The following is a 14,210-nucleotide window of genomic DNA, read 5'->3' as shown; positions in this document are numbered from 1 at the left end:
AATTATTGTTTTGCAAAAGTTTGTTGCAACAATTTTATTAAATTTGTTATTAATGTGGTTTATTAATAAATTTTATTGTATTAATGAATTAAATAAATATGCAGTATTTACCCTGTATAGTAAAAAATATTTATAATATAATATGAAGAATAAAATATAAATGTATTAAAAATAAGAGTTTTACTAATTCATGCTCATTTTATTTGACATTTCTACAGAAAAGCTGAAAATGTTAGCTCTACACTAAAAAGTTTCACTAGCGAGAGTTAAAACTGAAGGTTCATCTTAATATTTTAAAGCATAACTTGCAAAAAGGGTTTTTTCTAAAAATATTTAAATTAGCAGCATCCATGATGGAGCAGATTATAAATTCTTTTAAGTATACGCTTAAGCCTGTTTCAGCATATCCCCCACCATACAATCACATTGGTAGCTGAAATAGGCCAAGCCATGATTCGTATAGCGTAATTTGTTGCCTACCTTAACGTGTGAAACATCCAAAAGATACATTTTTGATCGGTTAATAGCCGAATGGCCAAGTTCCCACCCAGGGGCTACTGGTTCACTTCTCTGCTAGTGTCCTATTGCCTACTGCACAAGTAATATTGTCAGCTATATATGGTAACTAGGAGTTATGGTACTAGGAGGAATACTAATATTGTCATGTCTGGTCATAGTACGTTCTTATAAAGCATTGAATACGGACAATGCCCAAAAATACAAATTTGACAAATAATACAAATAATTTATATCATTTTGGAATGTGGTGAATTTACTGTGATCAAACAAATCCCATAAGTATGTACATACAGGTGAAATATATAAGAAAAGAAAAAAACAACAAAAAATATAAAATAAAAGATGTTGTTTTTATTTTATTTTATTTATTTAAGGAGAAAACACAGATACAGACAGTAATTAAAAGATAATTTTGTAAAAAAATAACTTGAGAATTCGCCAGCATCATAACTATTTCTCACTGATTGACTGGTAGATAACAATTTTAAATATTTTTTTACATGTAAATAAGGTAAAAGTATAAAATAAAATTATTTTGTAAATAGATAATGCTCAGTGTCAAATAAAAGTGTGGAAATATTTTTTATACAAGTTTAGAGATAAATCATAAAAAAGTAATTAAGGATATAGTGAATGAAGTAAGTACACAGTTTCTTTTTTTTATAGTAAAACAGACTTCAATTTCCTACCAAAAGTAGGTTTCCTTCAGGTTTTCCTTCAGGTTTTGGTTTTTATTATACAATTCGTACATTCTTCTGATTGGATCTCTGACACCAGCATTTGTGCGCATCCTCCAATATGGAATAAGTCGTTAAGCCTCGTCGTTCTGAGTGGTATTTTAAAGTTTATTAGATTGAATAAGTCAGGACAGTCGATAAAGTTGTTACAGATTTTGTACAAGGTCATTAGGTCAAGGTAAGTTCGCCGGTTAGTAAGAGTGGAGACGTTATATTTCGATATTTCGTATTTGTGTATCCCCGTTTAGGTGCGCTCATTCTGTGGTTGAGGTAACGCAGAAATTTCTTCTGGATACTTTCAATATTTTCTTTATAGATATCGTAAAGTGGAGTTCATATGGAGGTGCGGTATTCAAGTTGAGAACGGACCAGCGTATAGTAAAGCAGAAGGTAGGTTTCAGGTTTTCGAAATACGCGGCTGTTTCTGATAACAAAGCCTAGCATGCAGTAAGCTTTATTCACAATGTTTTTAATGTCCGCATCGAAATGAAGTTTGGAATCAAAAAGTACGCCAAGATCCCTTATACAGTATACACGATCTAGTGAATAATTGCCTATATAATAATTGTGTATAATAGCATTATGATTTTTAGTGAAGCTTATTTGTTTACATTTGTTGTAACTTAGGTAAATTTTGTTTTCATTACAAAACGCTTCAAACCTTACTAAGTCTCGTTGGATGAGCAGACAATCATTTAAATTCCTAACAATGGTAAATAATGGTCATCGGCGTACAAGAGAAATAAACAATGCATGAAACATTCAGAAACTGTCTTTTTGTTAAATATGAGATTAACCAGCGTAATAAGTTTCCCCTAATTCCGTTATACATAATTTTTTTAATAAGAATAAGGTGATCAACCTTGTCAAAAGCTTTTTTGAAATCGCAGTAAATTGCATCTACCTGATAGCCTCGATCCATGCTAGTAAACAAGAAATTAGAGTAAATAAGTAAATTACTCACGGTAGATTTGCCTAAGACCAACCCGTGTTGTTGGTCTGTAATTTTGGCATCAAGCTGGGGATATAGGTATATTAGTATGGACAAGTCTTTCCAACAGTTTAGGGATCGCCGAGAGAATGGATATTGGCCTGTAGTTTTCCACTCGTTGACGCGAATCACCCTTGTGGACCGGTATGATGTAGGCCAGCTTCTACCTGCCAGGGAAAACCCCATCACTCAGACATTTATTGAATATTATGGTAAGCGGAACACACAGTGACAACGCAGCAGATCTAAGGAAAAACGCCGGAATTCCATCGTGACCCGCACCTTTGTTTATGTCTAGCGACTTTAAACTTGATTTCAATTCTTGTTTCGTTAATTCAATCGTGTGAATATGCGCAAGTCCTGAGTCGTGAACTGATTCAAGTTGATCAATGTCTATTGTCTCATTGACGGAGGAGGGTTCAAATGTTGACTTGAAGAATTCAGAGAACATATTACAGATTTCCTGGGCATTATTAGATTCACGTCCGTCAAAGGACATAGCAGCAGGGTATCCATCGGACGACTTTACTGAGGATATGTATGACCAAAAACTTTTGATATTGTTTTGCAATGAACTTTCGACGTTGTCGAAAAATATGTTTCGAGATTCACTAGACAATTTCTTGTATGTTGCACGTAAGAAGGAAAATTCACGATAGTCAGAAAGACCTTTATATGTCTTTCATTTGAGCTAGACTTTGTCCTTTTTCCGTGATAGCCTAATAAGTTCGGGGGTAAACCATATGGGAAATTTTTCATTTCGTCGTGCCAGTAATGGAATAAACTTATCAATTACATTGTTTATTATTACATAGAATTGGTCTACTGCTTCTTCTGCTGATAAATTTGCGATTTCAGACTTCCAATCAATACAATCAATGTCATTATTAATTTGCGTGTAATCAGTTTTCCTGAAATTTCGCCTACACTCTTTGCTGTTTTTAATTTTTGATTGAATCGCGGAGGATATTTCGAATTTCAGAGCTGGATGGTGTCTATCCTCTGAAAGGAGAGGGTCGTCGCTATGTGTAACTTTTGTTTCGCAACTATAAAATATAAGATCTAAGAATTTATCGTTGTGGTTTGGTATACTATTATATTGGAGTAAGCTCATCAATGCCATTGTTTGAAGCAAAGTATGCGATGTAGCCGTGTTCGAGGAGGCAACACCATGATTTTAGCCTTCAGAAAATGACCATGTTAGAGTAGGTAGATTCAGATCTCCTAGAACACAAAACATATTATTTGGTTCTGATGAAAAAACTGATTCCAGGTTTTTGGGAAAATATCATAAAATGTTATTGGCGAGACAGGAGGTATGTATACAGCACATATGATGAGATTGAGAGACCTTACCGGAATAGATACGAAGATTTGTTCAATCTGATTCTTTTCCCAGTCATCGAGACGGGAAGCTGAGAGCTCCTTGCGCACTGCTACTAGCACACCGCCTCCGTCCATCTTACCAGTAAGTATACTGTCCCTATCTCGTCGGAACACCATGTACCGTGAATCTATGAATTTGCCCGTATTAACACTTGCTACTAGCCATGTTTCAACTAGAACTATAACATCATAGTTATTCCATTGAAACATTAATAAGTAGCTCCTGAGTTTTGGTCTTAATACCACCGCAGTTCTGGTAATAAACAGATAAAGATGATGCACATACTAATACTAATTTTTACAGTGGTTTTGATTTGTATTATATTTTAGCTTCTAAGGCAAGGAGAAATAATGTATAAAAGCATTGAAGAACCTTGATCATGTTTAAAGGTGTTTGGAGAGTCCGCCAGCTGTGAGCAGGACGACAGGTCTCCACGAAATCCGTATGAGTTAGCTCCGGGTAGAGATTCGTGGGATGGAGTGCGCGAAGCCATCCTCAATTAATCAGCATCCATTTAACGTTTAAAGGGACAATGATGCTTCATCTTTGCGTCACCTCGACAGCATGCGTGGTAATCCAGTATAGTCTCCAAGGAATTACCCTTCAAAACCACTCACAAATAAAACCATTTTTTATTTCAAATAACTGATTGTATATTTTAATCTCTTCAAACAACAACACTCGAACAAAGAACAGGCCGATCTCACACAGGAGTCAAAACGTTTGTTTTTATGTTTGGTTAGTCTACACGGAAAGGCTGTATCCTTCAAGATTTCCATCTCACCGAACAACCACACTCGAACTTTAAGAACCGGCTGATCTCGCGCAGGAGTCAAAACGTCTCTTTTGTGTTTTGTAAATTTACACCGAAAGTCTCCGAAGGATCGGTTCATGGTATCCGCGTGATCTTTTTTTAATAATTTCAATCTCCATTTTTTCTCGCCTAACGCCACGCGCACCGCGGAATCGTCGTCCCGCGTATTGTCCCCAATCTACCTACCCGCGTTATTGTTTCTCGCCCGTCTAACCGATCGCAGGGCAGCCACCTGAAAAAACTCTCAACAAGACAATAATCGGGCACTACCCTGGCAATCCAAACTTGCACAATTCTTTGACGTTACAACCTATAATAATTATAACCTCTTTTGTGCATGTAAATAGTCGTTTCTTGTTGAAACAAAGTCTAATAAAGGCAAAAAGTGCAACGGTTAGGGAAATAATTACTAAAAACACTTTGAATCAGTTCCATTAAAATGAGGGTAATTATTTATCTAACGTCGTGCTTATAGCCACAGATTACGGAAATCACACTTCATTTCAACAATTACTTCAAGAAACGATTATTTGAGAAAGTAGTAATTACAGTTTACATGATAAAAAAACCACCCTTTAACCACTTTAAAGACTTTATCGAAAGAGTCTTTTATCTGCTTTCATGAACAATATTTTATATGGAAATACATTAAAAAACAGCAAATTTACCTGAAATCGAATGAAATGCGAAAATATTTTCCGCACAATCTGCATTTCATATATGAGAAGTACATTGCCAAAGGTAAGTCTTTAGGGGTTACGCACAATCTCCACACAGCATCCTCTGAGGTGTGTTGGCGTCATGCTCCTCCGATTTCTCAACCGGGCAGTTCGCTTCCGGTGTCTCTGGGCTCCTTATATTTCCATACGGACCTCGGGAGATATCTCCATCCCCTTTCCAGAAATATACCTGAAGCACACCCTCCATACAGCATCCTCCAAGGTATGTGTTGGCGTTATGCTCCTCTGACTCCTTGACCTGACAGTGCGCTTCCGGTGTCTCCGGCCTCCCTCTATTTCCCTAGGGACCTCGGAAGATATCTCCATCCCCTTTATAGAAATATACCCAGATCGCTGGCACGCTCCTGTCTTAGGAAGAGTCTCGGAGTCATGAAGCTGCACCTCCTGCCTTGAATGGGCCCATTGATTGGGATGGTGGACCGTTCCGGCAGTCAATATTTTGTGTTTCCACAGGCTGTTACTACTGCATTCCGGCAGACGTTCTCATGTACCAGAGGAGGAGCTGATAACCTTTATTCCATACTTTGGTTATGGTAGGTACATACTTGTATTAACCCTGCTGAAGTGCAACTAATAAGTGTTAATTGAAGGGTATTTTTGCAAAACTAACTTATTCCAATTTTTTTATCAAATTTGGCCTGTGAATGCAATATTTTTCTTCGCAAAGTTTTGCAATAAGATGTTGCAAAAACTACTTATTCCCATAGAAAATTAACTCATTATTAAATTAACTTAACAAACTCGTCTTATTCGCTCCAATGTAACTACCATAGACATATGAATATTAGTAGACCTGCCCTAAGTGATTAAAAGCGTATTATCCCCACTCCCCATACCGGTTCCATTGGAGCCGGCTGTGCTCGCGTATGGCCTCAAGTGAAATTTGAAAACGTGACGTCATCATTCTTGTGCGAACTATGGTCGAGGCATCATCGGTTCATTTTACGAAATAACACGGCAAAATGTTGACTTGTACTATGAAAACTTGTAAAAATAGATGTGAAAAAGAGAATAAACCCAATTGTCGTATTACATTCCATATATAAGAATTATTTTACTTTATTTTAAGCATATTCACATCGTATAATATAGATCAGTTTTAGAAACATATACTATCACATCGAGAAACGTCTGGACGCGAAACACAAAGCTGGTTGGTTGCTGGGAAGTAAATTATGAACATTTATAAAAGTGTCTTAACTAAATACTTAAACGAAATATTTGACTCTGAAAATACAACCGAATTTTTTTGCCGAATTTGGACTTCGCAAATTTGTTCATAACGTGGCGAGTAATTTGCGCTCCCATGTAAAAATGTCTATTCATTCAAAAGCAGGTTTTACTTTTAAGAAGTAAATGGTGATATTATAATGCGAGATGCCTATTTACTGTCAGATTGATTTATTGACGAATCACAGTCAGCCTTACTCCCTTCGTTCTTCAACAGTTGATTTTACCCCTCGCCATTATCTTCTCGTCTATTAATTCCTATGTCTGTGGTAACTACCATATCCATTTAAGCTAATAGAAACAGAACATTTTGTCAAGTGACCGCTATAATGACCGCCTAGTTGATTTGTATGAAAGTTGCTGTTATAGTCCAGTCAAGTTAAACATGAAAAGGGGGTTGTGCTTGCAAAAGGTCCAGTCATTCTGAATTTTTTATACGTCGTTAGGACCTAAACCAGTATTAAAAAAAAAATTTGCAACTTCGAAAATGCTGTGCGAGCGGCGGTGGACCTAAAAAACCAGGCAATTTTCGGATTTTTTTCAGTTTTTTCTCAATATCTCAGTAAAGGAAGGGTCTGACCGGTGTAGTCGGTTTTTAAAGTAGACTAAATTTGCTATAATTTGAGACCAAAGCAAGCTATATAAAGCCCTTTGTTTTCAAGATACAGTTCTTCAAAAATAGGCAATTTTTTCCAAAAAGTGAAATTTTTTCGAAATGGTCACTTATTTTGTAAAATAACTTCTAAAATACGCATCCCACGTCAAATATTATGGGAAATAAAGTTGTTGTAAATTTAATTAGCTTTCATTTGAAACTAGATATCTGTAGACTTAACGGTTCTTTCAAAAATGGCAGATAACCAAAAACAGTCATAAGTGGATTTTGGGTGAAATGCAAATAAACTGTTCTCACGTCTTTTTATGGTTTTATTTATCAAACAGTTAACAGATTTTTGATTGTGGGAATTATGTCATCTTCAAACATTGTTTTATATACCTACATACCAAAATGCTTGTACAAACATCATGGTACCTACTATAAGGACAAATTACATCTACACAAAAAATAAAACTAATATAAATCATGTAGGTATTGTGTCTTGGTTGCCAAATCATGTCTTTCTTTTAATCTTAGCTGGGAGAGGCGCCCAGTCTGTAGTCTGGTCATCTTCATCGTCCGAGTATTTCAGCTCCACATCCGGGACGTTAATGCAAAATTTGCCACCGCATGACTGACAGAGGACTGAGCAGTAGAGCCCAGCCTTTCTACACGAGCAGCTCCCAGAGCATCCTTTATTGCATTTACACGAAATTTTTCGCAAAAGGGCAGGAGGTGCGGGATCCATCGTGGTGGGGATGGGGGTGAGTCCTTGAGAAGACAGCTTCCACCCCCATTCAGTGGGATTCAAGTTGACTCCCCGCCACTTCTGCACTTGCAGGTAGCACCTTGCTGCATGGTGGCCTGCAGCATCTTCCGTCGGTGGCAAACGGGCGAGGTTTATGTTTGTTGAAGTGACAAACGTCTTATACCTCAGGAAATCCAAAGTATCCCTCGCGATGTCACCCCCATATAGAGCCACGAAGCACTTGATTCCTGCTTCACTCACTGCTTGTGGGGTAGAGTTGCCCGGCTAGCTCAGTCGGTAGAGTATGAGACTCTTAATCTCAGGGTCGTGGGTTCGTGCCCCACGTTGGGCGCCAATTGTAACATTTAATCTTACCTGTATTGAATACTTCTCACAAAGGAACTCAAGATATATGTGGGTAGATTAAATGCTTGCACCAGTAATAAAACTCTTATAACCAATATAAGATTTATTTTATAAAATGCGGTTTCTAAACACATAGCTCTAGGAAATAATAAAAGAGACAAGAGACTCAATATAAAGGTTATATCTCAAAGCGTGTCGAGACAGAAATGCTCGATAGTTAAAATGCAAGTCATGTCAGATGAAGATTTTACAAAAAATAAATGATGCTATAAGAATAAATGGGCGCCAGCTCAGAATTAGATAATTCTGAACAAATTTATAAATTATCAGTGTAATCCCTAATAAACTAAAAATATGTCAATCTCAATTAAAAGGGCCTCTTACGTAAATTCAGGGTTCGCCAAGGTCAGCAAGTATTTCAGAACGTCTCGCGTCTTCGGGACTCGGGCCAACACTGACTCACCAAATCCAAACGATGCGCACTTCAGACTCGAGCGCCAAACAAGACGGCAACTTGAGAATCTGAATGTCAGTCCGGTAGGTACTTTAACGGGCGAGACTGCTACATTGTCTGGCCGAAGGAAAACCTCCACTTGCTCAGCAAGTGGTTCACTCTTGCTCAGAAGTGTGCTGATTTTGGTCTTTCCTTGGCCAAACGGTGCTGAGGTGGTATCGCACCCGGCAAACGCGTGGGTAAATAGTACCGTTCCTGGTAATTGTCGGGAGTCCTGGTTGTTGTAGGAGGTCGTAGAGTAGTGACAGCAACCAGCTTCACCCTTCGTGCTCTTCTGAAGATAGACGTTTGTATCTTCAGCGCCTAAACCATTGAGAAGAACGAGCAGGTCAACATCTTCTCCCACTATGACGACCCGATCGGCATCTGCTCTTTTTGATAACGCCATCATGACGATCTCTCGATCAGCATCTTCTTCGGCAACAGCCACTTCTACTCCCTCCTTCTGAAAGGCGTCACAGAGAAGAGTTATAAGGCGTCTCGTATTGTTTTCATTGCCCAAAACATGCTCTTGAGCAATTTGAATTACTGTGGATTCATCGAAAGTCAATTCGTAGCTGGAATGAGCTGCGTAGCGCCGGAGTCGTTCCGCTGTTTTGGTGTTTTTTTTTGGTAGCATCTTCGGGGTAGCCGTCAAAAACGATGGAGACATTCTTCCCAAAGTGGTTTCGGACGTAGGTGGTATAACGCGCCAAAAGTGATCGAACCGTGCTTTTCCGCTGCCACACGACCTTGTGCAAGAGGTAGCTAACATCCAAAATGACGTGAGTGCTGGCATCTATCGGCGTGTGGCTGGAAAGAGGAGTGAAGGCAGAGTACAGAGTAGATTTTGTGCCCTTGCGCATCCCTTGTTCATTGAACAGAGACATCGGGAACGGGGCCAACTCATACCCGAAGTCATCCTGTAAATCCTGTTCAGATTTCTTTGCAATACACACTCGCTGAAAAATTGTGAGCGAATCTACAGCCACTCTTCTGTTTTTGTCCGGCAGTTTAACGGTTGAGGTGATCAATGCCCGTGGTAACTTTATTTTTCCATTTTATTACTACCTTGTCGTACATTTTCCCCACAATTTTCATTACTCCTTCCGTTCCAACTCTCTGGGCTGTGCGGCAATTAATTTCAGGACCTGCCAGTAAACCACTACTGATAGAAATTAAACTGTCAGTTTTGGGAAATGGAGGGTGGAGAGCAAACCAGTTTTTTAGTTTTTCCACATCACTATTATCTCGGATGATTCGAGAAGGTCTCATGTCTACATGCTGCTCTCCAGTATGACATGATAAGCTGCAAAAACTTTCCAGTTCTTCACAAATGTTCAACATTAACACCATTCCTGTTGTCCACCTTGCCAGAACACTTTCAGAGATTTCTCTTCCTTGGGTCAACCCACCGTAGGTTTTCATGAATCGCATCAGCTTCTGCTCAATTGTTAGGTCTGACCACAACCCAGACCAAAACTTGTCAGACCGGCAAATGGTGAAGGATCCTTTTGTGAACATGTCGTATTCACTTTTATCCATCCGATCTTATAGAGCCATCATATCCTGAAGATAGAAGTGCGCGCTCTTAGCATACAAAAAATGTCAAGCTGCGTGGAAAAAAGGGAGCATCTTGTGGACAGTGTACAAATGAAGGTTCCAATCACCAGCACGCTCTGCCTGGATGAATAGTTTTATCAAAGTGGTCATACGAAAGTATTGGACCCACAACTGTGATGTTGGACCATTCGCTTTAATTTTCTCCAAGGCACTTTTAAATTTTGCCTTTAGTATTTGGTAGGTATCAATTTCTTCTGCTGATATAGTGAGAGACCTTTCAGTGTCTCGCAGCAATTTTTCAGTCTCGTCTCGCTCCTCAGGAGTTATGTCAATCTCATAAAAAACAATGCTGGCCAGTGTGAGGTTTGCCAAAATGTGGGCTCGAACAGCTCGTGAATATGCGTGCCCATTCATATGGGTACCCATGGGTATAGGTACTAATGGGTACTTGAAATTTGAAAACGTCGTAATTATATTATAACCCTAGGATAAACCCACGATGATTAATGGATTTAATTCACAGCACAATAAAACCATAAAAAGACGCAAGAACAGTTTATTTGCATTTCACCCAAAACTCACTTATGACTGTTTTTGGTTATCTGCCATTTTTGAGAGAACTGTTTAGTCTACAGATATCAATCTAGTCTCAAATAAAAGCTTATTAAATTTACAACAACTTTATTTCATACAATATTTGACGTGAGATGCGTATTTTAGAAATTATTTTACAAAATAAGTGACCATTTCGAAAAAATTTCACTTTTTGGAAAAAATTGCCTATTTTTGAAGAACTGTATCTTGAAAACCAATTATTTTATATAGCTTGCTTTAGTCTCAAATTATAGCAAATTTAGTCTACTTTAAAAGTAGGTATTACGACTACACCGGTCAGACCCTTCCTTTACTGAGATATTGAGCAAAAACTGAAAAAAATCCGAAAATTTCCTGGTTTTTTAGGTCCACCGCCGCTCGCACAGCACTTTCGAAGTTGCAAAATTTTTTTTTTAATACTGGTTTAGGTCCTAACAACATATAAAAAATTCAGAATGACTGGACCTTTTGCAAGCACGGATGTACATCTTGACTGGACTATTAGTTGAGTTGTGAGGTATTTCAAAATCCTTTCCGCTACAGTTAATTGCAAAATAGGATTATTCCAAGATTGTCTTGCAAAATAGACTTATTCTGAACATCAATAGTAAATATCTTATTACTTTTCAACATTTGTTCATATATTAAAATTCTAAATGAATATTAATAAAGTAATATATTACTGTAAAAAAACACGAAAATAAAATCATATATTTGACACCTCTATTAGTTTATTGCGATTTCAACAAAACGTTCAGGTGGAGTCAGTCAGTTTTGCAAAAATATTCCTCAATTTTTAATAAAACCATCTGCACTGCACTGAGCAGGGACAGTCGGGGTAATCATCGAATAAAAATGTAGCTTAGTTATATAAAAAAATTGAGTTGCAATGCCCTTGGGAATGTGGTGGGTAACCTCCAGCATCCTCAAAGATGGCATAGACTTAGAGAGAGACACTTAGGACCTACAATGTGGAGATTATGTAAAAAAATCATTTTTAAATATTTCAATGAAAAAAAATGGATTGTTTAGTATTTCAATTTTATAATTTTTTTGAAAATCACTCAACTAAACAGTCACCATGGTAATATAAATGGAACACTAAACTTTTCATATTTATAATAAGGTACATGCTTTAATCAATATATGCGACAAAATCATTCTAGTACATAAAAATATTTTCAGTTCTAGTACTAATTTAGTTAATATATATTCTATACAATTACCATGATAACATAAACTATACAGTTCATGAACGGACTGAAATTAAGGAATCGTACTAAGGATTATGGTCTGAAGCGAAATCAATATCAAAATCTGCATAAATGCTACTTTATGCAGATTTTGATATTTATTTCGCTACAGACCATGATTCTTAGTACGATTCCTTTATTTCAGTCCTTTTGTCGCCGTAGAGCCCGAGAAAACGTCTCTCAAAGTTCGAACACAAGTCTTGCATTTGTGCCTGTTAGAATGATGATTTTTCCACAAATGCTACTTTATGCAGATTTTGATATTGGTTTCGAGATTTAGATTATGATTCTTAGTACGATTCTAAAATTCAGTCCGTTCGGCCTAATAGAGCGTGAGACAACGACTCTCAAAGTTCGAACCCAAGTCTTGTATTCGTGCCCGTAAGAATCATGATTTTTCCACAAATGCTACTTTATACAGATTTTGATATTGATTTCGCTTTAGATAATGAATCTTAGTACGATTCCTTAATTCGTAGTTAAAGTCAAAGTCCGTTCGTCGCCGTAGAGCCCGAGAAAAGGACTCTCAAATTTCGAACCCAAGTATTGAATTCTGTTCTTCCAAGTAGGTATGTAGTTTTGGTTATAATTTATAAATTCTTTATTTTTAGTTTTATGCATTTAAAGATGGACGTTTTTCTTATTTCTTAGCTGTTTTGTATTGACAAAAGACTAAATAATAAAACTGGTCTCATGAAAATTCAGCAATTGCCTTAGCATCAGAGATTTAAATTTGATCTGTTGTTTCTACTAGACAAGGCCCGTAGTGAGGTCGTCAATCGCAAAGTAACGTGTTACCTATCACCTCTGCGGCATTATGCACTCCTGGTACAAAATGTGCATCGATTTCTACATGAAATGAAAACTTAGCGCGAGCTTAAACTATTATTACATTCCTTCGATGTTTTTTTACCCATTTTCTTATTCGCAATAAACTTTTAATGATGTTATGAATTAAGCGTTAAAGATAATTAATTTATCGACCATGCTTTATTGAAACTTTAATGTTTTATCGTTTCCTTGATGGGAATTTTTTACTTCCAAGTTTAAAATGGTTGAAAATTTTATTTTTCTGCATTTAAAGATGCATCAAAATTCAGCAATTGTCTTTGCATTAGAGATTCCTTCGCTGATTTGTATTCACAAGAGACTTATTCATAGAACCGGTCGCATGAAATGTTAGCAATTGCCTTAGAATCAGAGATTGTAATTCGATCTGCTCTTTACTACTTGACAAGGCCCGTAGTTAGGTAGTCAACCGCCGCCAAGTAACGTGTTACCTTTCACCTCTGCGGCAATATGCAGTCCTGGGACATTATTAGTATTCACAAAAGACTTATTAATAAAACAGGTCTCATGAAAAGTCACAGAGATTATTCGATCTGCCCACAAGGCATTGAGGTCGTCAACCGCCGCCAAGTACCGTGGTATCTATCACCTCTGCGGCATTATACACTCCTGGTACAAAATGTGTCTCGACTTCTACGTGAAAAGACTTAGCGGGAGCTAAAAATATTGCATTCCTTCGATGTATTTACTCATTTTTTTAGTAGCAATAATGTTTTAACGATGTTATGAATTAAACGTTATAGATAATTAATTTATCTAACATGTTTTATTGAAACTGTTGTTTTGTCTTTCCCTCGATGGAAATTTTGTACTTCCATGTTTAACATGGTTATAATTTAGAAATAGTATATTTTTAGTTTTCTGCATTTAAAGACGTTTTTTTCTTATTTCGATGTTTTATGCATTAACAAGAGAATAATTAATGAAACTGGTCTCGAAAATTAAGCAATTACCTTAGTATCAAAGACTTAACGTGGTAACGTGGTATTTATTACCTCTGCGGCAATATGTACTCCTGGAATAAAATATTGATCGATTTTAATTCGAAACCATATGCGGAAATTTTTTAGTTGATTCGCTGTTACTTATTAGTTGCATCTTAGTTGCAATAATGTTTTTACGTTGTTATGAATTAAACATTACAGAAAATTAATTTATCTATCATGTTTAATTGAAACTGTTATGTTTTATCTTATCCTCGACGAGAATTTTTAATTTCATGCATTTAAATACTTTTTTTTCTTACATCGTTTCTGTTTTGCATTAACAAGAGACTAATTAATAAAACTGGTGACATGATATTTCAGCAATTACCTTAAAATCAAAGA

General features: G+C 36.9%; 1 non-coding gene across 1 annotated transcript; it reads left to right on the top strand.

Moving 5' to 3' along the window:
* The first annotated feature begins 8,043 nt into the window (after positions 1-8,043).
* On the top strand, positions 8,044-8,116 carry TRNAK-CUU (transfer RNA lysine (anticodon CUU)). Its single transcript has one exon. It is a non-coding gene; the product is annotated as a tRNA-Lys (tRNA).
* The last annotated feature ends 6,094 nt before the right edge of the window (positions 8,117-14,210 follow it).

The sequence above is a fragment of the Hesperophylax consimilis genome, chromosome 31 (genome assembly GCF_061612785.1).
Source record: "Hesperophylax consimilis isolate HC1 chromosome 31, BYU_Hcon_1.0, whole genome shotgun sequence".
Classification (NCBI taxonomy): domain Eukaryota; kingdom Metazoa; phylum Arthropoda; class Insecta; order Trichoptera; family Limnephilidae; genus Hesperophylax; species Hesperophylax consimilis.
This window is presented reverse-complemented; position numbering and strand designations above follow the sequence as displayed.